The 25,663-nt window shown below is 42.2% G+C and overlaps 1 long non-coding RNA gene across 1 annotated transcript; it reads left to right on the top strand.

The window, feature by feature from the left end:
- The first annotated feature begins 1,036 nt into the window (after positions 1-1,036).
- Positions 1,037-22,071, top strand: LOC147991482 (uncharacterized). Its single transcript, XR_015603473.1, has 3 exons — positions 1,037-1,147; positions 18,939-19,077; positions 20,410-22,071. It is a non-coding gene; the product is annotated as an uncharacterized LOC147991482 (long non-coding RNA).
- Positions 22,072-25,663: the final 3,592 nt, after the last annotated feature.

The raw sequence follows: 25,663 nt of genomic DNA, 5'->3' as shown, positions 1-25,663 counted from the left end.
TAAAAATATATGATATCCATTATACGCAAAGAATACCCGGCTACATGACGTATGAGACATGCATGGGCTTAATTTGGTGGGTATTAAGTGTCCATATTAAGCAATAATTAGCAAAAATTCTTTCCTAATACAAAACTTATTAATTTATCAATTAATGCTAATACTAATTACACGTGTACACATCTTAGTGTCATCCAACGATTTTTAGGCAAGGTGCCCAGGCATCTAGGTGTCCCATACTGGCGTCCTATATATATATATATATATATATATATATATATATATATATATATATATATATATATATATTAGATATTAAGTGTCCCAGGCACCTAAGCGCAGAATAACTTATCATACCCTCCGGCTGTCCAAACCACGTTCAAACCAATAAAAGTAATCACGTTATCATGTCCCAACTCACCATTTACACCTCACGGTAATAGTTTCTCTTAAATTACTACATGTTACTATTTTATTACTATCTTTGCTCACTAATTTCTTCAACAGTAAAACTAATTATTTAATTACTACAGATGGCAATGCTTTTACCATAGTTCTGGACGAGCGGTGCTTTGTCATAATATGCTTGTTGTGCTTTTACGACATGCAGTAAAGCAGTTACTAGCCATTTTAGCTCCTAAATCTTGTGCAGCGTTGTTCTGGCTGGCGCGTAGAATAAGAATTAAGCGCTCTCGCGCAGAATAGCGCAGCCGTATATATATATATATATATATATATATATATATATATATATATATATATATATATATATATATATGAATGGATGCCATTGTATTGATAGGAATATAAGTACAACGTGGCTGGTGACGAGGCCGATGATGGAACATGCAACAAGGTACTATTACATGTCATCGTTGTTTATGGGGGGGGGGGGGGGGGGTCCTAAAGATATATTGGGTGAAAATATAAATGTGAAGGGGTGAGAAAATGTGGAGAAATGAAATCCAACTATTAGTAACAAAGCCTATGTTTAGGCATGGCTACACAAAGACACTGGGCTATTTAGGGTCTGTTTGGTTTCCTTGCCCGTTTGCTTTGCTGGGCGATGCTAGCCTTGCCGACGGAGGCTAGCCAAATTGGCTTGCCCGCTGGATTGAAGGAAAAGCTGGAAACCACAGGCAATGAGGTACAATCGCCCACGAACCAAATAATTGGCTTCCTTGCTAGGCCGGGCAAGGCGAGCGCTTGTCAATACTTGTTCAATATTTTCAAATGCTTTATTAACAGTTTTTATATACATTATCAAAAAATCCAGCATTTTATTAATATAGGGTCAACAATTTTGTTATATGAATTTAACATTTTTCAAATACATTTTCAACATTTTTAAATACATGATTAAAAATCGTTTTTTAATACATGGTTTTTTATATACACATTTAACATTTTTCAAATACTTGATCAACATTTTTTAAAATGCTTGATCAACATTTTTAAATACATGATAAAATATGATTTTTTAATAAATGATTTCTTATATATGATAAAAAGGAATTCATCTTTTTTAATACATGGTCAATATTTTTTATACACATTTAATGATTTTCAAATGCTTGTCAACATTTTTAAAATATTCGTTCATATAAATTTCAAATGCATGATTAACATTTTTAAATACATGATCAAATTGTTATACATGTTTTCTTATTTTTTTCCAGATACATGATAAGCATTTTCTCTATACACATTCAATATTTTTCAAATGCTAGGTCAACATTTTTTCGCATTTTCTTCATAGAGTGTTTCTTCATTATATATATATATATATATATATATATATATAATTATTTTAAAGAATAAACAAAAGCAAAAAAATGGAACAGAAAACATAGAAAAACAGAAGAAAAAAAAGATGGCTATGGCCTCCCACGCTCCTGGGCTGGCCAATCTCTGTCTCTCCTTCAGCGAGGGTTTCTACCCTCTCGCTGAAGGCGAGACATAGTCGTGCCCCATTTCCTATTCGGCATAAGTTGCACCGTTTCCTTCGTTACGCGTACACGGTGCTCATGTACTAGGCCTGCCCATATAATACTTTAGCTAGCTTCATTTTTGGAAGTGCTTCCGGTTTGGTTTTTATATGTTTTTTCAGTTGGTTTTTTCTCCGGTATTTTGTTTTTTTGGTATTCCTTTATTTTCTTTTCTTTTTTTCCTGTTTCTAGTTTTTTCTATTTTCATTCTTTCAGCAGGAAAACATTTTCATTTTTTTAAATAATTTGTTAACTTTTTAAAGTTCCTTTTTTAAATTCAACCTTTTTAAAATCCATGTATTTTTTTGAAATACATGAAAATTTAAAATCTATGAACTTTTTTTGCAAATTCGTGAACCTTTTCCGAGTTTGTGGATTTTTTGTTGAATTTGTGAAAAAAATCAAATTCGAGATTTGTTTTTAAAATCCATGAACATTTCTCGAATCCGTGAACTTTTTCCAAATAACATTGGTAATTTAGAAGACCTTCATTAAGGGGGAGGGGGTTGTAATAAATATATAAGAGTGCATGTGGATGATCAAGTTTGAAGTGTTCTTTTTGAATTACCAATTATTTGCATCTTTTGATGCTGCCCTTTATTGGTGAAAGATCCTGCGGTGCTCGGTAAGTCCTGAAGCAACTATGTTATGTACTTCCTCTGTTTCTAAATATAAGTCTTTTTAGAGATTTTAATGCAGACTACATACAAAGCAAAATGAGTGAAATTTACACTCTAGAGTATGTCTATATACATCCATATGTAGTTTTTATTAAAGTCTCTAAAAAAGACTTATATTAAAAAATAGAGGGAGTAGTATAGGTTTGCCAGGGAACTATTTCCCGGCTCTTTACATGTCTGTGTTTGACATTATTTAATTATTGACTAGTATGGGTCGTCCCTTGATGCCACACCCTATTTTTTGAATTCGTTTAACACCCGGTTGTACTAGTGGAGGAGGAAGATTTTACCTTTTAACCATTTCCATTAATAAGATTAAAAAGATAAGAAAAAGAGACCCTAGTTCTTCGTCCGTGCAACCATGCATCACAACCTAAAATAAAAACACTAACAAGCTGACACAATAACGACACAAATTAACGGATGGGGATAGAGGCACCGCCTATACAAAGTGAGTGAAGCCTTCATTGTCAAACTCCATGCCGGTGTAGTGCACATTGTTTCTTCACTAGAGGTCGCCTCTAGCTTGACGGTCGCCTTTTTACTGTGACGACGGTGTGCTGCACCGCCGGTCGCTCGGGCTCCAGGATACCATCAACATAATCATTATTTATAAGTTGTGCACTCCTCAACTTTTTGGACATAGTGCGTAAAGCCCTCATCGTCAAATTAAATGGCGGTGTACTGTGCGTCATTGCCTTCATCGGAGGCCACCTCTAGCTTGATGATCGACTTTTTACCATCGACAACGGCATGCTCACTACAAGTTGCTCAGGCTCTAGGATAGCGTCAACGTAATCATTATTCATATAAGTTGTGCACTCATCATCAACTTCGCCAAGAGCACCGTTGTCCCCATGCATGTCATCCCGCACGTGCTAGACTTGGTCATCTCTGCTCTTGGCTACTCGGTGGAGGGGTTTCCTCGGTACTATATGGGGTTATCTCTCTCTTGCGAGAAGCTAAAGCACGTCAACTTCCTTCCGCTCATCGCCAAGGTCAAAAAATATCCAGGGCGGAGGGCATGGACGCTCTCCCCCGACGGTCGTCTCATCCTCATCAACGATGTTTTGGATGCCCTCCCCACTAACACTATGGCTGAAATGATGCTTCCCCTCGGTTGTTAAAACTCTTGGCGTTTTGTGCCGAGACATCCTCTAGAACGTGGTCGAACATGCCTCCGGTGCACATTGCATGGTTGCCTGGGAGAATGTCTGCCGCTTTAAAGAGGAGGGTAGTCTCGGTCTCAGGGGCACCATTTGCCAGAACAGGTGACTCCTCCTAAAAGCCCCTCCATCGGTTGCATGCCAACATAATATTTAGATGGGCGCATTGAGTGTGGTCTCAGCTCGACAGGCTCTCCCTCTTTTCCGCCAATATCGATGTGTCCATGGGGAGTCACAGGGGTGATCTATCGAGGCTATTCCCAGGGTACCAGAGCCTCACAAGAGTGGTCGTGCAAGAAGGAAAAACGACGTTGTTTTTGCATTACTCATGGCTACTTTCCCTTCAACATTGCTTCCCAACGCTCTTCGCCCAAGCCACTGTCCTAGAAGTCACAGTATGGCATGTCCGGGCACGGGCTCAACATGGTGCATAGAAGCCGCCTCACCTCCGTTGGCGAGTTACAGCGGACGATTGTCCTTACTCTGCTTGTTGTTGTGCAGGCCTCCACTACCCCTATTGATCGGCGCCTCACCATGTTCCCTATAGTGTGTGTGTGTGTGGGGGGGGGGGGTCTCTTCCTCCTGCCCATACAAGGTTTTTATCTCTGGTGGAGTGCATGTGTCTTTTGTAGCCATGATCTGGGGATCCCAGCGCCATCACACGTTAGATTTTTCATCTTGCTGCTCTCCCTCGTCTACATCGATACAAGGATGTGCTGCTTTGGAAGACCATCATCGTCGTCGTTGAGGTTGGTTGCCCCTTCTATCCTTCTCTGCTAGAAATCGCAGACCACCTCATCTTTTGATGCCCCTTCGTCGCCTCATTCTCGCAGCACCTTTGGGTCGACACCCATGGCGCTTCCATCCGGACTCTCCACTTGATGAATGTCACGGGAGCGGTTCCTCGGGCATATCCTGACATTTTGTCCTGCTCTATTGCTGGTACCCGTGGAAGCAAAGGAATGGCGTTGTGTTCCGCGAGCAACCCCCTCTCTCCATCTACTCCGTAAATGTTGTCAAGATGACATCGCCCTGTGGAGTGAGAGAATGAAGCCTCATAGGCGTGGTGATGTCGATGTTTGGCTTGCACCCTTGTAGTGTGGTTTGATGTAACATCCTACCTCTAGGGTGTTTATCCTGGTTTTTATATGAAATCTAGTTGGGGAACCTCCCCCCTACCCTGTTGAAATTGAAAAAAAACTTCCCGACAAGATTAGCAGTTGGGCATCTAAAAAGAATAAAAAAGCTTCTTTGGGCCTAGGGAGAGGGCTCCCCCTACCCCTCCCCTACATTTTTAAATTGTACTCCCTCGGTTCTGAATTATATGATGTTCTATTTTTTTTCTGAATCAGATGTATATAGACGTGTTTTACTGTGTTTGTTCACTCATTTCAGTCCATATGTACTCCATGTTGAAATATCCAAAAGATTGTATAATTGAAACGAAGGTATAAGATTAGCAATATAAGTAATCAAGTTTAAAAATAATCTTTCTAAGTAACTAAATTTGTGCACCTATTGATGTTGGCCCTTCCTTGTTGGTGGTGCAAGATCCATTACTGCTCCTTGTTCATGAAAAACTCAAGCTTAACTATCTTTGTGGTGGAATTGTTGTCAACTTCATTCAGTTTGTTGGAAACTAATCCCGAGGGGATTTGGTCCACCTAGGAACCGGGTGACCCTCCCTCAGCCCCACCTTTACCCAATCTTCACAAATCCATGCCTATAATCCATACATGTGTTTCTTTCAATAATAATAACAACAATTTCTTTTCTTTAGGGAAATAATAACAACAAATTATCACACCCCATCACAACCACTTCTAAGCCATTCGTTTCTTCTCTCCCATGAACTAACTGTTGGTCAATAAGTGCACTAGATCATTGTAGTACTTATGCGGGAAGTATTGTGCCTCATATTTACTAAACCACATGAGTAAATGAAAATGTTGGAAACCACATACCTACGCTTGTCACCTAAGAGCAAATACAGTAGCAAGTTGTAGGCGGGCTATAAGGGATGTCACATCAGATTTGTGCCTAGTTGAAGGAAAGATGACAAGAGAAAGGAGAGACAAGAGAAGCGGGCTAAAAGCTTACATCTGACTATAGCACGAGCCCCAACAACCTTTGAGGGAGAAAAAAGTAGGCCATATATTAACGATATGACATACTAGCTAGTATGACTAACTATTGTATGAACGGGCTATTAGGTTGGCTATAACTGACATGCCAACTTCATATAGCCGGCTCTTGGCTATACTATTAACCATGCTCTAACATAACTTTGCTTGCACTAAAACTCTTGCAACATAAAAGAGCGTCCTCGAGTAGCCAACCATCAATACATGCTCCATGGTTCTATTTCCTAGAAGTTCCGTCTCACAAACACAATTAGCTATTTTTTCATGAAAAGTAGGATCAACCCTCACCCTCGGCCCCTACATCGATCAATGCACACAATCTTTTATTATTGATTATTCAAAAGGAAAAATGAGATCACTAAAATAAATCCATAAAACCACTCAATAAGAACATCTACAACTGGACCTAGCAAATCCGACCTCCTATACGTCCACGGACGCGCCCGAGCATGCCCGCGGGCGCATCCGGACGGGCCCTCATATTTCCCTCTTGGCATCCACATATCTCAAATCCGCACTCTCAAATCCTTGCAAATTCATGCACGTCAATCATACAAGCGAATGTCACACGTAAATAGCAAATGTTGGTACCTGATGTCTACTACACAACTTGTTCTTGTAGACATGTGTTGGGCCTCCAAGCGTAGAGTTTTTTAGGACAGTAGCAATTTTCTCTCAAGTGGATGACCTAAGGTTTATCAATCCGTGGGAGGTTTAGGATGAAGAGGTTCTCTCTCAAGCAACCCTGAAACCAAATAACAAAAAGTCTCTTGTGTCCCCAACACACCAAATACAATGGCAATTGGTATAGGTGCACTAGTTCGGCGAAGAGATGGTGATATAAGCGTAGTAATGATAGTAGATATTGATTTTTGTAATACGAATAATAAAAAACAGCAAGGTGGCAATTGATAAAACGGAGCACAAACGATATTGCAATGCTTGAAAATGAGGCCTATGGTCCATACTTTCGCTAGTGCAATCTCTCAACAATGCTAATCTAATTGGATCATATAACCATCCCTCAACGTGTGATGAAGAATCACTCCAAAGTTCCTATCTAGCGGAGAACATACGGAGAAATTGTTTGTAGGGTACGAAACCACCTCAAAGCTATTCTTTCCGATCAATCTATCCTAGAGTTCGTACTAAAATAAAACCAAGCTATTCTTTCCGAGCGATCTATCGAAGAGTTCATACTAAAATAACACCATATGATACACATCAACCAACTCTAATGTCACCTAGATACTCCAATGTCACCGCGAGTATCCGTGAGTTGATTATACGATATGCATCAAACAAGTTCAGATTCATAATACTCAATCCAACAAAAAGAACCTCAAAGAATGCCTCGAGATTTCTACCAGAGAAACAAAGACAAGAACATGCATCAACCCTGATAACCCACAAGTATAGGGGATCGCAACAGTTTTCGAGGGTAGAGTATTCAACCCAAATTTATTGATTCGACACAAGGGAAGCCAAAGAATATTCTCAAGTATTAACAGTTGAGTTGTCATAATTAACAAAAGTAAGATGTGCCATAGCAGTTTTAGATTCATAGCCATAAAAAGGATCAGATTCAACCAAAGTAATTAACTCAGGATTGACAGAGAAATCATAATCCTTATCAGAAATACAGATAGGTGAAGTAGCAAAAGCAGGGTCATATTTCATACTAGCATCCAAAGACTTCTCTTTCAGCTTAGCTAAAAGTTTCTGAATGTCATATCTATCTTTGCAAGCTAAAAGATCTCTAGCAGTTTCTTCATCCATAACATAACCCTTAGGCACATCAGGCAATTCATATCTAGGGGGAGAATCTTCATCATCACGTTCATCAATATTATCGGTTTCAATAATTTTATTCTCTCTAACCCTAGCAAGTTGTTCATCAAGAAATTCACCAAATGGAACAGTATTATCAAGCATAGAAGTAGTTTCATCATAAGCATCATTCCTAGAAGAAGTGGCATCATCAATAACATGCGACATATCAGAATCAATAGTAGGTGTAGGTGTCGCAAGTTTACTCAAAACAGAAGGTGGATCAAGTGCAGAGCTAGATGGAAGTTCCTTACCTCCCCTCGCAGTTGAGGGAAAAATCTTGGTTCTTCCAGCTTTCAAGTTCCTCATAGTGATCAACAGATATAAAGCCCAAGTGACTCAAAGAATAGAGCCATGCTCCCTGGCAACAACGCCAGAAAATAGTCTTGATAACCCACAAGTATAGGGGATCGCAACAATTTTCGAGGGTATAGTATTCAACCCAAATTTATTGATTTGACAAAAGGGGAGCCAAAGAATATTCTCAAGTATTACAGTTGAGTTGTCAATTCAACCGCACCTGAAAGACTTAATATCCGCAACAAAGTATTTAGTAGCAAATTAATATGGAAGTAACGTTAACGGTGGCAAAAGTAATAGTATTGGTTTTGTAGCAATCATAACAGTGGCAACGAAAAAGTAACTAAGCAAAGATCAATATGTGAAAAGCTCGTAGGCAATGGATCAGTGATGGATAATTATGTTGGATGTGATTCCTCATGCAACAGTTATAACATAGGGTGACACAGAACTAGCTCCAGTTCATCAATGTAATGTAGGCATGTATTCCGAATATAGTCATACGTGCTTATGGAAAAGAACTTGCATGACATCTTTTGTCCTACCCTCCCGTGGCAGCGGGGTCCTATTGGAAACTAAGGTATATTAAGGCCTCCTTTTAATAGAGTACCGGACCAAAGCATTAACACTTAGTGAATACATGAACTCCTCAAACTATGGTCATCACCGGGAGTGGTCCCAATTATTGTCACTTCGGGGTTACGAGATCATAACACATAGTAGGTGACTATTGACTTGCAAAATAGGATCAAGAACTCACATATATTCATGGAGACATAATAGGTTCAGATCTGAAATCATGGCACTTGGGCCCTAATGACAAGCATTAAGCATAGCAAAGTCATAGCAACATCAATCATAGAACATAATGGATACTAAGGATCAAACCCTTGATGGGGAACACAGTAATTTCAAAAAAATTCCTATGCACACGCAAGATCTTGGTGATGCATAGCAACGAGAGGGGAGAGTATTGTCTACATACCCTCGCAGACCATAAGCGGAAGCGTTATGACAACGCGGTTGATGTAGTCGTACGTCTTCACGATTGACCGATCCTAGTACCGAAAGTACGACACCTCCGTGATCTACACACGTTTAGCTCGGTGACGTCCCACGAACTCACGATCCAGCAGAGTGTCTAGGGAGAGCTTCATCAGCACGACATCATGATGATGGTGATGATGATGCTACCGGAACAGGGCTTCGCCTAAGCACCGCTATGATATGACAGAGGTGGATTATGGTGGAGGGGGCACCGCACACGGCAGGAAACAATCAACTTGTATGTTCTAGGGTGCCCCCTGCCTTGGGGTGAAATAAAGGAGAAAGGGGCGAGGCTGGCCGGCCTTGGGGTGCGCCAAGGAGAGGGAGGAGTCCTCCTCCTAGTAGGAGTAGGACTCCCCCTTTCCTAGTCCAACTAGGAAGAAGGAGGGAGGAGGAAAGAGAGGGAGAGAGGTAGGGAAAGAGGGGGCACCGCACCCCCTTCCTTGTCCAATTTGGACACCCAAGGGGGGAAGGCCAGCCCTATGGCCCCTGCTCTCTCTCTCACAAGGCCCATGTTGGCCCATTAGTTCCCCCGGGGGTTCCGATAACCCCCTAACACTATGATAATTATCCGATGACCCCCGGAACTCATCTGGTGTCCGAATATAGTCATCCAATATATCAATCTTTATGTCTCGACCATTTCGAGACTCCTCGTCATGTCCGTGATCACATCCAGGACTCCGAACTACCTTCGTTACATCAAAACACATAAACTCATAATATCGATCATCACCGAATGTTAAGCGCGCGGACCCTACCACTACTAGGGAAAACCCTAGCAGTAGCGCTGGTTTTGTGCTCACTAGTAGCGTGGGTAGGCGCGCTACTAATAAGGCGCTACAGCTATTGCTTAGCAGTAACGCGTGCCGCATGCGCTACTGCTAGGACAAATAGCTGCAGCGCTTGTTCACTCCCACGCTGCTGCTAATGTAACTACTGGCAGCGTGTTTTCTTTCCATCGCTACTAGTATTGTTTTTTTAATTTTAGTGTATTTATGCGCCATCGTACAAATATTGGTACAATACCAATTATGAGGTTTACATCATTATGTCCATAACAGTGTGTCAAATGAAGGTGGATTAGGTTCAAGTGGAGGCAATATGTGGTGCATGTCAAAAGTATACTACTAATCCAAACTTGATCTAGTTTGGACTAGTAGTACTTTCGATGTGCACCACATGTTGCCTCCACTTGAATCTAATCCGCCAGCACAAGCTATTTAATCATCATCATAATCATTAGCACCAACAATATTTATTTAATCACCACTAACACTAGCTAATAATAATCATCAGTCATTACCACCAACACTAGCTATTTTATCATCATAGTAATAGTGTAGCACATCATCATCCTCAAACTCATTTCTAGCTAATCACTCCTGCTGCTCTCTCTTAGGTAAAACAACATAAAACATGTGTAGCTCTCCTCCTTGATCAAGTTGGAGCATGCAGATGAACCTGTCTCCTAATTTTGGGTAGCACATCTGTTTGCTACCCCCTAGTACTTGTCTGCGCTCCCCCATCACATATCTGGTCCAGTCTTGCACTATTAAGCATTCATCGCTGATTTGGAATGCACTAAAGTAACATGTAGGATATCTTGGCCGTAAGCTAATAATACTCATGGTACCTTTAGTCTCGATCCAATAAGGCACAACATTCATCGGGAGTCCCTGTTGAAGAACATCGTATGGTCACATACTTAGCAATGAAGTTTAGCTTCACAAATAATGTATGGAAAAGATGCACTGAGGACAAATAGTAAAAATCTTACCATCCTTCCTAAATAGATGTGACTGTAGTTCATGACGAACACTATTGGTCGCACGTTTTCAGTACTAAGATTTCTAAGTCCAGGAAGAAAATTTGTCTTGACGGTATCAAGATCCTCAAGCCATGAAACATAATCACTTAGCTCCTCGCAGTTTAGGTCAGCCCCGGGACAGTAGTAGGTCATGTCTACCAAGCGCTGGACATGTTTGCTTGCACCGAAATAAGCTGACAATACAAATTAGTTGTCAACTATTTTTGAATAAACAATATCAAAGACATAAATATGGTTGAGAAACTTACATTTTGGTGTAACTGGAGGCGTCTGCACATCGACCCAGATGTCGGTATTACCTTCAATATCATCTTCCGGACGAATATCAAAGGTGATAACCATATCAGGCTGAAATGCATAAGTCTTGCATAGTGCTCGCCATGTTTTGCATCCAAAATAGGTGTAGTCGTCTGAATTGTATAATTTTGCGTGGAAAATATAACCATGCTCGGTCTTCAAATAAACTTTCTTTACCTCCGTAGTATGACTGAAACCTATCTTATCCAATACAAAAACTCTTGCATGGCAGGGGATACGCTAGTAGAATAGTAAAAAAATATAAGTACAAGCAAATGAAGCAGATGTCATGCTTAATTACGAAAAAAGACTTGTCGTTGTGATTTACTGTATCCACTTCGAAGTTCTCGTCTAGCTTGATGCTGAAGCGCCTATCATCATCTAGGAAGATTCCGTCGCACAGGCCGCACTCGTCTTCGTAGTATTTGCAAATACCAAAATCCTTTTTGTCGTCAGACATTTCCTATGTTCATAGTTAAAACATTAATTGAAAATCGATAGAAGACAACTACCAGGATACTCAACACACAAATCCGGGGCACTCGATATTTCCTACATATTCTGGCAAAAGTCATGCCAAAATTCACGGAAAAATCCGGCATGACCTTTGCTAAAATAGGATATATCGAGCGCCTGAAATTTGCCGGAACGGAAATGAATCAACACTCCGGCAAAACATAGGCCACTCGGAGGTGTAACCTGCAAACATGACCGGCCACTTGGATATTGAGCAACACAAGATATACATTTCAAAATATCTTATAAGACTCAAATTAGCATGCATTCAATAAGCAAAAGTAAATCATCTCATGCGTCCATACATCGTCGAATATTATCACTAATACATCCCGAATAGTGTCATACATATAACATCACTGGTACAACTAAAACCCTAGCACACGACGGGTATCGGCGCGGGCGGTGGACACCCACAGAGAAGGAACCATCACGGGATCATAGCTCCAGTGAGATCCCTGGAGAACCTGCCAGGTATTGAAGAACCTGTGCTCCAACGCAAACAAGTAGCGACGGACGTGCGCGTCCTCCTCACTAACACGGTGACGCACCATCTCCGCGGAGTCCTCGAGCCACTGGACCGTCACTGGCCCACGCGACCGCCACCAAAGAAGGTTCGGGTCAACGACAGGCTGGCTCCTCACCAACCTGCGCCCCCGGTAGGTAGCGCCTCCCAGTACCACCCCGACAGAGCCCAGTCCCGGACATGGCCCATCTGGTTAAGCAGGTGTCGTCCTCCGCCGACTCGACGACGAGGATGCGGGATAGGCATCGTCCACGTCGATGCGGGAAAATTGCTTTAACTAAAAAAATAGCAACAAGTTCTTACTAACTAGTTCTATTAATTCAACTAGTTCTTACTAAAAATAAACTTACTATAAATAAAAATATTATAGTACCTAATTAGTACCTAGTTCTTACTAACTAATTAGTACCTAAGAACTACTGCCCTAATTACCCTAACTAATTTGATGGAGGTAGAAACCCTAGGCAGAGGTAGGGGAGAGGGAGGAGCAGGTGTGCTCACCTCGGGTGCCTGCGACGAGGGAGGGGCAGGCGGCGTCGAGGTCGTGGTCGGGGCTCCGGGGCGGCGTTGAGGTCGGGGGGGCCGGGGCGGCGTCCGGGGCGGCGTTGAGGTCGGGGTCGGGGGCGGCGTCCCGGGTGGCGTTGAGGTCGGGGGCGGGGCCGGCGTTGAATCTGGGGTCGGGGGCGGCGTGGGGAGAGCGCGCGGCGGCCGAGGGGCGGCGGCGGTGAGGCTGAGGGCGGCCTCGGGCGGCGGTGGTGAGGAGACGGCGGCGAGGGCGAGGGACGATTTGGGGAAGAATTGGTGGCCGGGGGGCGGGGTGGGGGGAATAAGTGAAACGTAACGGCAGCGCGTTTCCGGAAACGCGCTATAGCTAAGTTAGCTATAGCGCGTTTACTAAAACCCTCTACTGCTATTCCTTTCTCCTTTTTTCCCTTTTTTCTTTTATTTTTCTTTACATTTTATTTTTTCCCTTTCTCCTTTTTCTATTTCTTTCATTTTCATTTACTTTTCTACTTGTTTTTCACTTTATTTTATTTCCGTTAGCAGCAGCGCTTTACACATAAGCGCGCTGCAGCTAAGGAGATTAGCAGTAGCGCCGGGCCATTATACGCGCTACTGCTAGGTTGGGCTAGCCATGTGCGCCCATTTCAAACGTAGCAGCAACGCTTTTCGCTAGTACGCGCTACTGGTAAAGTCATAGCAGTAGCGCGGTTTATTTACGAGCGCTGCTACTAAGTAGCAGCAGCGCTTGATTTTGTACAGCGCTACTGGTAAAATTCTGTGTATAGGCTTTTCCCTAGTAGTGTACGGGTTCGAGAACTATGTATACATGACCGAGACACGTCTCCGGTCAATAACCAATAGAGGAATCTAGATGTTCATATTGGCTCCCACATATTCTACGAAGATCTTTATCGGTCAAACCGCATAATGATATACGTTGTTCCCTTTGTCATTGGTATGTTACTTGCCCGAGATTCGATCATCGGTATCTCAATACCTAGTTCAATCTCGTTACCAGCAAGTCTCTTTACTCGTTTTGTAATGCATCATCCCTCAACTAACTCATTAGTCACATTGCATGCAAGTCTTATATTGATGTGCATTACCGAGAGGGCCCAGAGATACCTCTCCGAAAATCAGAGTGGCAAATCCTAATCTCGATCCATGCCGACTCAACAAACACCATCGGAGACACCTGTAGAGCACCTTTATAATCACTCAGTTACGTTGTGACGTTTGGTAGCACACAAAGTGTTCCTCCGGTATTCGGGAGTTGCATGATCTCATAGTCATAGGAACATGTATAAGTTATGGAGAAAGCAATAGCAACAAACTAAACGATCATCGTGCTAAGCTAACGGAATGGGTCAAGTCAATCACACTATTCTATAGTGATGTGATCCCGTTAATCAAATGACAACTCATGTCTATGGTTAGGAAACATAACCATCATTGATTCAACGAGCTAGTCAAGTAGAGGCATACTAGTGACATTCTGTTTGTCTATGTATTCACACATGTACTAAGTTTCCAGTTAATACAACTCTAGCATGAATAATAAGCATTTATCATGATATAAGTAAATATAAACAAGAACTTTATTATTGCCTCTAGGGCATATTTCCTTCAGTCTCCCACCTGCACTAGAGTCAATAATCTAGATTACATTGTAATGATTGTAACACCCATGGAGTCTTGGTGCTGATCATGTTTTGCTCGTGAGAGAGGCTTAGTCAATGGGTCTGCAACATTCAGATCCGTATGTATCTTGCAAATCTCTATGTCTCCCTCCTTGACTTGATCGCAGTATTATCACAAAAGATTTTCATTGGACCCGATGCACTAGGTATTACACCTAGATTGGATACGAACTCCTTCATCCAGACTCCTTCATTTGCTGCTTCTGAAGTAGTGATGACCCACAAGTATGGAGGATCGCAACAGTTTTCGAGGGTAGAGTATTCAACCCAAATTTATTGATTCGACACAAGGGGAGCCAAAGAATATTCTCAAGTATTAGCAGATGAGTTGTCAATTCAACCACACCTGGAAACTTAATATCTGCAGCAAAGTGTTTAGTAGTAGAGTAATATGATAATAGTGGTAACGGTAGCAAAGTAATTTTTTTGGGTTTTGTAGTGATTGTAATAGTAGCAACGGAAAAGTAAATAGGCGAAGAACAATATAGGAAAAGCTCGTAGGCAATGGATCAATGATGGATAATTATGTCGGATGCGATCAATCATGCAAAATAATAACATAGGGTGACATAGAACTAGCTCTAGTTCATCAATGTAATGTAGGCATGTACTCCGAATAGTCATACGTGCTTATGGAAAAGAACTTGCAGGACATCTTTTGTCCAACCCTCCCGTGGCAGCGGGGTCCTATTGGAAGCTAAGGGATATTAAGGCCTCCTTTTAATAGAGTACCGAACCAAAGCATTAACACATAGTGAATACATGAACTCCTCAAACTACGGCCATCACCGGTAATGGTCCCAATTATTGTCACTTCGGGGTTAACGGATCATAACACATAATAGGTGACTATAGACTTGCAAGATAGGATCAAGAACTCACATATATTCATGAAAACATAATAGGTTGAGATCTGAAATCATGGCACTCGGGCCCTAGTGACAAGCATTAAGCACAGCAAAGTCATAGCAACATCAATCTCAGAACATAGTGGATACTAGGGATCAAACCCTAACAAAACTAACTCGATTACATGATAAATCTCATCCAACCCATCACCGTCCAGCAAGCCTACGATGGAATTACTCACGCACGGCGGTGAGCATCATGAAATTGGTGATGGAGGATGGTTGATGATGAGGATGGCGGCGGATTCCCCTCTCCGGAGCCCCGAACGGACTCCAGATCAGCCCTCCTGAGAGGTTTTAGGGCTTGGTGGCGGCTCTATATCGTAAAACGCGATGAATCCTTCTCTCTGATTTTTTTCTCCCCGAAAGCAAATATATAGAGTTGGAGTTGAGGTCGGAGGAGCTCCAGGGGGGCCACGAGGTATGGGGGTAGGCGCGCCCCCACCCTCATGGACAGGGTGTGGACCCCCTGGCGTGGATTATTCTTCTAGTATTTTTTATATATTCCAAAAATAATCTCCGTTGATTTTCAGGTCATTCCGAGAACTTTTATTTCTGCACAAAAATAACACCATGGCAATTCTGCTGAAAATAGCGTCAGTTCGGGTTAGTTCCATTGAAATCATGCAAGTTAGAGTCCAAAACAAGGGCAAAAGTGTTTGGAAAATTAGATACGACGGAGAGGTATCAACTCCGCCAAGCTTAAACCTTTGCTTGTCCTCAAGCAATTCAGTTGATAAACTGAAAGTGATAAAGAAAAACTTTTACAAACTCTATTTGCTCTTGTTGTTGTAAATATGTAAAGCCAGTATTCAAGTTTTCAGCAAAGATTATGAACTAACCATATTCACAATAACATTTAGGTCTCATGTTTACTCATATCAATGGCATAATCAGCTAGCGAGCAATAATAAAAAATCTCGGATGACAACACTTTCTCAAAACAATCATGATATGATATAACAAGATGGTATCTCGCTAGCCCTTTCTGAGACCGCAAAACATAAATACAGAGCACCTTTAAGGATCAAGGACTGACTGGACATTGTAATTCATGGTAAAAGAGATCCAGTCACAGTTATACTCAATGTAAACTAACAGTAATGGATACAAATGACAGAGGTGCTCTCCAACCGGTTCTTTTTAATAAGAGGATGATGACTCAACATAAAAGTAAATGGATAGGCCCTTCAGAGAGGGAAGTAGGGATTTGTAGAGGTGCCAGAGCTCGATTTTGAAGTAGATATGAATAATATTTTGAGCGGTATACTTTCAATGTCAACATAAAAACCGAGATCTCTCGATATCTCCATGCTACACACATTATAGGCGGTTACCAAGCAGAGTGGTAACGTTTATACTCCCCCACCACCAACAAGCATCAATCCATGGCTCGCCCGAAACAATGGGTGCCTCCAACTAACAACAACCCCGGGGGAGTTTTGTTTGCAATTATTTTGATTTGATTTGAGCATGGGACTGGGCATCCGGTGACCAGCCATTTTCTCATGAATGAGGAGCGGAGTCCACTCCTCTTGATAATAACCCGCCTAGCATGGAGGATACAGATAGCCCTAGTTGATACATGAGCTATTCGAGCATACAAAACAGAATGTTTATTTGAAGGTTTAGAGTTTGGCACATACAAATTTACTTGGAACGACAGATAGATACCGTATATAGGTAGGTATGGTGGACTCATATGGAATAACTTTGGGGTTTATGGAATTGAATGCACAAGCAGTATTCCTGCTTAGTACAAGTGAAGGCTAGAAAAAGACTGGGAGACGACCAGCTAGAGAGCGACAACAGTCATGAACATGCATTAAAATTAACCAACACCGAATGCAAGCATGAGTAGGATATAATGCACCATGAACATAAATATCATGGAGGCTATGTTGATTTTGTTTCAACTACATGCATGAAGATGTGCCAAGTCAAGCCACTTGGATCGTTCAAAGGAGGATACCACCCTATCATACCACATCACAACCATTTTAATAGCATGTTGGTGAAGGAAATATGCCCTAGAGGCAATAGTAAAGTTATTATTTATTTCCTTATATCATGATAAATGTTTATTATTCATGCTAGAATTGTATTAACCGAAAACATAATACATGTGTGAATACATAGACAAACAGAGTGTCACTAGTATGCCTCTACTTGACTAGCTCGTTAATCGAAGATGGTTATGTTTCCTAACCATGAACAAAAGAGTTGTTATTTGATTAACGGGATCACATCATTAGAAGAATGATGTGATTGACATGACCCATTCCATTAGCTTAGCACCCGATCGTTTAGTATGTTGCTATTGCTTTCTTCATGACTTATACATGTTCCTATGACTATGAGATTATGCAACTCCCGTTTTCCGGAGGAACACTTTGTGTGCTACCAAACGTCACAACGTAACTGGGTGATTATAAAGGAGCTCTACAGGTGTCTACAAAGGTACATGTTGGGTTGGCATATTTCGAGATTAGGATTTGTCACTCCGGTTGTCGGAGAGGTATCTCTGGGCCCTCTTGGTAATGCACATCACATAAGCCTTGCAAGCATTGCAACTAATGAGTTAGTTGCGAGATGATGCATTACGAAACGAGTAAAGAGACTTGCTGGTAACGAGATTGAACTAGGTATTGAGATACCGACGATCGAATCTCGGGCAAGTAACATACCGATGACAAAGGGAACAATGTATGTTGTTATGCGGTCTGACCGATAAAGATCTTCGTAGAATATGTAGGAGCCAATATGAGCATCCAGGTTCCGCTATTGGTTATTGACCGGAGACATGTCTCGGTCATGTCTACATTGTTCTCGAACCCGTAGGGTCTGCACGCTTAAGGTTTCGATGTCAGTTATATTATGAGTTTATGAGTTTTGATGTACCGAAGTTAGTTCAGAGTCCCGGATGTGATCACGGACATAACGAGGAGTCTTGAAATGGTCGAGACATAAAGATTGATATATTGGACGGCTATATTCGGACACCGGAAGTGTTCCGGGTGATTTCGGAGAAAACCGGAGTACCGGAGGGTTACCGGAACCCCCCCGGGAGAAGTAATGGGCCATATGGGCCTTAGTGGAGAGAGAGAAGGGCAGCCAGGGTGGGCCGCGCGCCTCCTCCCCCTGGTCCGAATTGGACTAGGAGAGGGGGGCGGCGCCCCCCCTTTCCTTCTCCCTCCCCACTTCCTTCCCCCTCCTAGTAGGAGTCCTACTCCTACTAGGAGGAGGACTCCTCCTTGGCGCGCCTATAGGGCCGGCCGGCCTCCTCCCCTTGCTCCTTTATATACGGGGGTAGGGGGCACCCCTAGACACACAAGTTGATCTTCAAGATCGTTCTCTTAGCCGTGTGCGGTGCCCCCCTCCACCATAGTCCTCGATAATATTGTAGTGGTGCTTAGGCGAAGCCCTACGACAGTATAACATCAAGATCGTCACCACGCTGTCGTGCTGACGGAACTCTCCCCCAACACTTTGCTGGATCAGAGTCCGGGGATCATCATCGAGCTGAACGTGTGCTAAAACTCGGAGGTGCCGCAGTTTCGGTGCTTGATCGGTCGGGCCGTGAAGACGTACGACTACATCAACCGCGTTGTGCTAATGCTTCCACTGTCGGTCTACAAGGGTACGTAGATCACACTCTCCCCTCTTGTTGCTATGCATCACCATGATCTTGCGTGTGCGTAGGAATTTTTTTTGAAATTACTATGTTCCCCAACAGTGGCATCCGAGCCTAGGTTTTATGTGTTGATGTTATATGCACGAGTAGAACACAAGTGAGTTGTGGGCGATATAAGTCATACTGCTTACTAGCATGTCATACTTTGGTTCGGCGGTATTGTTGGATGAAGCGGCCCGGACCGACATTACGCGTACGCTTACGCGAGACTAGTTCTACCGATGTGCTTTGCACACAGGTGGCTGGCGGGTGTCAGTTTCTCCAACTTTAGTTGAACCGAGTGTGGCTACGCCCGGTCCTTGCGAAGGTTAAGACAGCACCAACTTGACAAACTATCGTTGTGGATTTTGATGCGTAGGTAAGATTAGTTCTTGCTTAAGCCCGTAGCAGCCACGTAAAACTTGCAAAAACAAAGTAGAGGACGTCTAACTTGTTTTTGCAGGGCATGTTGTGATGTGATATGGTCAAGACATGATGCTAAAATTTTATTGTATGAGATGATCATATTTTGTAACCAAGTTATCGGCAACTGGCAGGAGCCATATGGTTGTCGCTTTATTGTATGCAATGCAATTGCGCTGTAATGCTTTACTTTATCACTAAGCGGTAGCGATAGTCGTGGAAGCATAAGATTGGCGAGATGACAACGATGATACGATGGTGATCAAGGTGTCGCACTGGTGACGATGGTGATCATGACGATGCTTCGGAGATGGAGATCACATGCACAATATGATGATGACCATATCATATCACTTATATTGATTGCATGTGATGTTTATCTTTTATGCATCTTATCTTGCTTTGATTGACGGTAGCATTATAAGATGATCTCTCACTAAATTTCAAGATAAAAGTGTTCTCCCTGAGTATGCACCGTTGCCAAAGTTCGTCGTGCCCAGACACCACGTGATGATCGGGTGTGATAAGCTCTACGTCCATCTACAACGGGTGCAAGCCAGTTTTGCACACGCAGAATACTCAGGTTAAACTTGACGAGCCTAGCATATGCAGATAGGGCCTCGGAACACTGAGACCGAAAGGTCGAGCGTGAATCATATAGTAGATATGATCAACATAGCGATGTTCACCATTGAAAACTACTCCATTTCACGTGATGATCGGTTATGGTTTAGTTGATTTGGATCACGTAATCACTTAGAAGATTAGAGGGATGTCTTTCTAAGTGTGAGTTCTTAAGTAATATGATTAATTGAACTTAAATTTATCATGAACTTAGTACCTGATAGTATCTTGCTTGTTTATGTTTGATTGTAGATAGATGGCCCGTGCTGTTGTTCCGTTGAATTTTAATGCGTTCCTTGAGAAAGCAAAGTTGAAAGATGATGGTAGAAATTACACGGACTGGGTCCGTAACTTGAGGATTATCCTCATTGCTGCACAGAAGAATTACGTCCTGGAAGCACCGCTGGGTGCTAGGCCTGCTGCTGGAGCAACACCAGATGTTATGAACTTCTGGCAGAGCAAAGCTGATGACTACTCGATAGTTCAGTGTGCCATGCTTTACGGCTTAGAATCGGGACTTCAACGACGTTTTGAACGTCATGAGCATATGAGATGTTCCAGGAGTTGAAGTTAATATTTCAAGCAAATGCCCGGATTGAGAGATATGAAGTCTCCAATAAATTCTATAGCTGCAAGATGGAGGAGAACAGTTCTGTCAGTGAGCATATACTCAAAATGTCTGGGTATATAATCACTTGATTCAATTGGGAGTTAATCTTCCAGATGATTGCGTCATTGACAGAATTCTCCAATCACTGCCACCTAGCTACAAGAGCTTCATGATGAACTATAATATGCAAGGGATGAATAAGACTATTCCCGATCTCTTCGCAATGCTAAAAGCTGCGGAGGTAGAAATCAAAAAGGAGCATCAAGTGTTGATGGTCAACAGGACCACTGGTTTCAAGAAGAAGGGTAAAGGGAAGAAGAAGGGGAACTTCAAAAAGAACAGCAAGCCAGTTGCTGCTCAAGAGAAGAAACCCAAATCTGGACTAAGCCTGAAACTGAGTGCTTCTACTGCAAGCAGACTGGTCACTGGAAGCGGAACTGCCCGAAGTATTTGGCAGATAAGAAGGATGGCAAGGTGAACAAAGGTATATGTGATATACATGTTATTGATGTGTACCTTACTAGAGCTCGCAGTAGCACCTGGGTATTTGATACCGGTTCTGTTGCTAATATTTGCAACTCGAAACAAGGACTACGGATTAAGCGAACACTAGCGAAGGACAAGGTGACGATGCGCGTGGGAAATGGTTCCAAAGTCGATGTGATCGCGGTCGGCATACTACCTCTATATCTACCATCGGGATTAGTATTAGACCTAAATAATTGTTATTTGGTGCCAGCGTTGAGCATGAACATTATATCTGGATCTTGTTTGATGCGAGACGGTTATTCATTTAAATCAGAGAATAATGGTTGTTCTATTTATATGAGTAATATCTTTTATGGTCATGCACCCTTAAAGAGTGGTCTATTTTTGATGAATCTCGATAGTAGTGATACACATATTCATAATGTAGAAACCAAAAGATGCAGAGTTGATAATGATAGTGCAACTTATTTGTGGCACTGCCGTTTAGGTCATATCGGTGTAAAACGCATGAAGAAACTCCATACTAATGGACTTTTGGAACCACTTGATTATGAATCACTTGGTACTTGCGAACCGTGCCTCATGGGCAAGATGACTAAAACACCGTTCTCCGGTACTATGGAGAGAGCAACAGATTTGTTGGAAATCATACATATAGATGTATGTGGTCCAATGAATGTTGAAGCTCGTGGCGGATATCGTTATTTTCTCACCTTCACAGATGATTTAAGCAGATATGGGTATATCTACTTAATGAAACATAAGTCTGAAACATTTGAAAAGTTCAAAGAATTTCAGAGTGAAGATGAAAATCATCGTAACAAGAAAATAAAGTTTCTACGATCTGATCGTGGAGGAGAATATTTGAGTTACGAGTTTGGTCTACATTTGAAACAATGCGGAATAGTTTCGCAACTCAAGCCACCCGAAACACCACAGCGTAATGGTGTGTCCGAACGTCGTAATCGTACTTAACTTGATAGGGTACGATCTATGATGTCTCTTAGAGATTTACCGCTATCGTTTTGGGGTTATGCTCTAGAGACAACCGCATTCACGTTAAATAGGGCACCATCAAAATCCATTGAGACAACGCCTTATGAATTGTGGTTTGGCAAGAAACCAAAGTTGTCGTTTCTAAAAGTTTGGGGCTGCGATGCTTATGTGAAGAAACTTCAACCTGATAAGCTCGAACCCAAATCGGAGAAATGTGTCTTCATAGGATACCCAAAAGAGACTGTTGGGTACACCTTCTATCACAGATCCGAAGGCAAGACATTTGTCGCTAAGAATGGATCCTTTCTAGAGAAAGGAGTTTCTCTCGAAAGAAGTGAGTGGGAGGAAAGTAGAACTTGATGAGGTAACTGTACCTGCTCCCTTATTGGAAAGTAGTACATCACAGAAACAGGTTTCCGTGACACCTACACCAATTAGTGAGGAAGCCAATGATAATGATCATGAAACTTCAGAACAAGTTACTACTGAACCTCGTAGATCAACCAGAGTAAGATCCGCACCAGAGTGGTACGGTAATCCTGTTCTGGAAGTCATGTTACTTGACCATGATGAGCCTACGAACTATGAGGAAGCGATGATGAGCCCAGATTCCGTGAAATGGCTTGAGGCCATGAAATCTGAGATGAGATCCATGTATGAGAACAAAGTATGGACTTTGATTGACTTGCCCAATGATCGGCGAGCCATTGAGATTAAACGGATCTTCAAGAGGAAGATAGACGCTGATAGTAGTGTTACTATCTACAAAGCTAGAATTGTCGCAAAAAGGTTTTCGACAAGTTCAAGGTGTTGACTACGATGAGAGTTTCTCACTCGTATCTATGCTTACGTTTGTCCGAATCATGTTAGCAATTGCCGCATTTTATGAAATTCGGCAAATGGATGTCAAAACTGCATTCCTGAATGGATTTCTGGAAGAAGAGTTGTATATGATGCAGCCGGAAGGTTTTGTTGATCCAAAAGGAGCTAACAAAGTGTGCAAGCTCCAGCGATCCATTTATGGACTGGTGCAGGGCTCTCGGAGTTGGAATAAACGTTTTGATAGTATAATCAAAGCATATAGTTTTATACAGACTTGCGGTGAAGCCTGTATTTACAAGAAAGTGAGTGGGAGCACTACAACATTTCTGATAAGTATATGTGAATGACATATTGTTGATCAGAAATAATGCAGAATTATTCTGCAAAGCATAAAGGAGTGTTTTGAAAGAAGTTTTTCAAAGAAAGACCTCGGTGAAGCTGCTTACATATTAAACATCAAGATCTATAGAGATAGATCAAGACGCTTGATAAGTTTTTTCAATGAGTACATACCTTGACAATATTTTGAAGTAGTTCAAAAATGGAATAGTCAAAGAAAGAGTTTTTGGCTATGTTACAAGGTGTGAAATTGAGTAAGACTCAAGGCCCAACCACGGCAGAAGATAGAAAGAGAATGAAAGTCATTCCCTATGCCTCAGCCATAGGTTCTATAAAGTATGCCATGCTGTGTACCAGATCTATTGTATACCCTACACTGTGTTAAGCAAGGGAGTACAATAGTGATCTAAGAGTAGATCACTGGACAGCGGTCAAAATTATCCTTAGTGGAATAAGGAAATATTTCTCAATTATGGAGGTGACAAAAGGTTCGTCGTAAAAAGTTACGTCGATGCAAGTTTTGACATAGATCTGGATGACTCTAAGTCTCGATCTAGATACATATTGAAAGTGGGAACAATTAGCTAGAGTAGCTCCGTGCAGAGCATTGTAGACATAGAATTCGCAAAATACTTACGGATCTGTATGTGACAGACCCGTTGACTAAAATTATCTCACAAGCAAAACATGATCACACCTTAGTACTCTTTGGGTGTTAATCACATAAACGATGTGAACTAGATTACTAACTCTAGTAAACCCTTTGGGTATAGGTCACATGATGATGTGAACTATGGGTGTTAATCACATGGTGATGTGAACTATTAGTGTTGAATCACATGGCGATGCGAACTAGATTATTGACTCTAGTGCAAGTGGGAGACTGAAGGAAATATGCCCTAGAGGCAATAATAAAGTTATTATTTATTTCCTTATATCATGATAAACGTTTATTATTCATGCTAGAATTGTATTAACCGGAAACATAATACATGTGTGAATACATAGACAAATAGAGTGTCACTAGTATGCCTCTACTTGACTAGCTCGTTAATCGAAGATGGTTATGTTTCCTAACCATGAACAAAAGAGTTGTTATTTGATTAACGGGACCACATCATTAGAAGAATGATGTGATTGACATGACCCATTCCATTAGCTTAGCACCCGATCGTTTAGTATGTTGCTATTGCTTTCTTCATGACTTATACATGTTCCTATGACTATGAGATTATGCAACTCCCGTTTGCCGGAGGAACACTTTGTGTGCTACAAACGTCACAACGTAACTGGGTGATTATAAAGGAGCTCTACAGGTGTCTCCAAAGGTACATGTTGGTTTGGCGTATTTCGAGATTAGGATTTGTCACTCCGATTGTCGGAGAGGTATCTCTGGGCCCTCTCGGTAATGCACATCACATAAGCCTTGCAAGCATTGCAACTAATGAGTTAGTTGCGAGATGATGTATTACGAAACGACTAAAGATACTTGCCGGTAACGAGATTGAACTAGGTATTGAGATACCGACGATCGAATCTCGGGCAAGTAACATACCGATGACAAAGGGAACAACGTATGTTGTTATGCAGTTTGACCGATAAAGATCTTCGTAGAATATGTAGGAGCCAATATGAGCATCCAGGTTCCGCTATTGGTTATTGACCGGAGACATGTCTCGGTCATGTCTACATTGTTCTCGAACCCGTAGGGTCCGCACGCTTAAGGTTTCGATGACAGTTATATTATGAGTTTATGAGTTTTGATGTACCGAAGTTAGTTCGGAGTCCCGGATGTGATCACGGACATAATGAGGAGTCTCAAAATGGTTGAGACATAAAGATTGATATATTGGACGGCTATATTCGGACACCGGAAGTGTTCTGGGTGATTTCGGAGAAAACCGGAGTACCGGAACCCCCCCGGGAGAAGTAATGGGCCATATGGGCCTTAGTGGAGAGAGAGAAGGGCAGCCAGGGTGGGCTGCACGCCTCCTCCCCCTGGTCCGAATTGGACTAGGAGAGGGGGGCGGCGCCCCCCCTTTCCTTCTCCCTCCCCACTTCCTTCCCCCTCCTAGTAGGAGTCCTACTCCTACTAGGAGGAGGACTCCTCCTTGGCGCGCCTATAGGGCCGGCCGGCCTCCTCCCCTTGCTCCTTTATATACGGGGGTAGGGGGCACCCCTAGACACACAAGTTGATCTTCAAGATCGTTCTCTTAGCCGTGTGCGGTGCCCCCCTCCACCATAGTCCTC

The sequence above is a fragment of the Triticum urartu genome, chromosome 1A, assembly GCF_056163025.1.
Source record: "Triticum urartu cultivar PI428250 chromosome 1A, HENAU_Tu73, whole genome shotgun sequence".
In the NCBI taxonomy this organism is placed as follows: domain Eukaryota; kingdom Viridiplantae; phylum Streptophyta; class Magnoliopsida; order Poales; family Poaceae; genus Triticum; species Triticum urartu.
Note: the sequence above shows the minus strand (reverse complement) of the source record. Positions and strands in the feature narration are given on the sequence as shown.